Raw genomic sequence first — 1,237 nt, forward strand, 5'->3', positions numbered from 1 at the left:
CTTCCCAGTGACACACTGACTCCGTAAACAAAAAATCCTCTAACAAGGACTAAGCTTGGACTGCATGTCTTGCAACACAGCTCAAGGTCTATGGGAGCAGGTGTGGTAACAGACGGGGTTAGCGACTGAAGTGGAACCATTACCTTCCCTGGAAGCATGTTATGCTTAAATAAAAGTCCATAGGAGGCTACGCAGCTAAAGGCTCCTCTCCAAATGACAGAGTCCTCAAGGGAATATCAGAAGGAGGGAGAATAGCACTTTCTCATCTACAGGAACCATATCCGAGAAAAGCTAAGTTCTCTCAGTGAGGGTTTCACTGGTGCAAAAGCAGCAGACTAGAAGGCAACGTTATGAAACTGCTTGACAGTCTAGTGAGTTGGAAACAACCAAAGATGTGTGACTGAGAAGTATGCGGTAAGGTATGCAGAGCATGCTGTATGCAGAGCATGCTGTATGTAGAGCATGCTGAAAGGTAAGCAGAGCATGTTGCATGGCGTGTGGCTTATGCTGCATGGGATGAGGCTCATGCTGCATGGGATGAGGCTCATGCTGCTTAAAAGAAATCTGAACCTGACACTAATCTAGCTGTCCGAGGATTTACCTGGTGAGACATCAGTCTCTTTACCAGAGAGTTTTACCAGATTTCCCCGGGCCACCACGTGACACAATTGGTAGTAATTCATTCAAATTACCTCTAATGAGTCAATATGGATAAATATCAACACAACATCGTGTTCAAATAGAAATAAATTTCTACCTCATACTTGGGATCGAACACTAGCCCCTTCTAATGAAATTAGAATGTAAATTTATTAATAAAACATTAAAAAAAAAGAATACAAGTGAGTATTATTGATTGTTCCATTTAATTTTTAAGTTGTAAGCTGATGGGATAAGCTCTTGGCTTTCATATAGCCCACGGCTCAAAAACTGAGATAGATAGCTGCTAGCGGAAAGTCAACCCTTTAAGAAGTGATAAACCTGTCTCTTGAAGACAAAAAGGTTGTAGGAATCAGTGTTATTGTATTATATACAAATAAAAAATTATCTAGGGAAATTTTGATGAAAATGGGGTAATTTCGTGGACGAATCTAAGGTAATTTGTCCAACTTGACCTGGCAGCACTGTCAAGAGTTGCGCTTGCCTCAAGGGTTGAGGTGGTTGCGCAGTAAGAGATTTTTGTCTCCCGAGTTGAGGTTCTTGAGGTGTGAGCTGCGAGAGTTGAGGTGGCGGCTGC

Source organism: Palaemon carinicauda, chromosome 4 (assembly GCF_036898095.1).
Source record: "Palaemon carinicauda isolate YSFRI2023 chromosome 4, ASM3689809v2, whole genome shotgun sequence".
Lineage (NCBI taxonomy): Eukaryota > Metazoa > Arthropoda > Malacostraca > Decapoda > Palaemonidae > Palaemon > Palaemon carinicauda.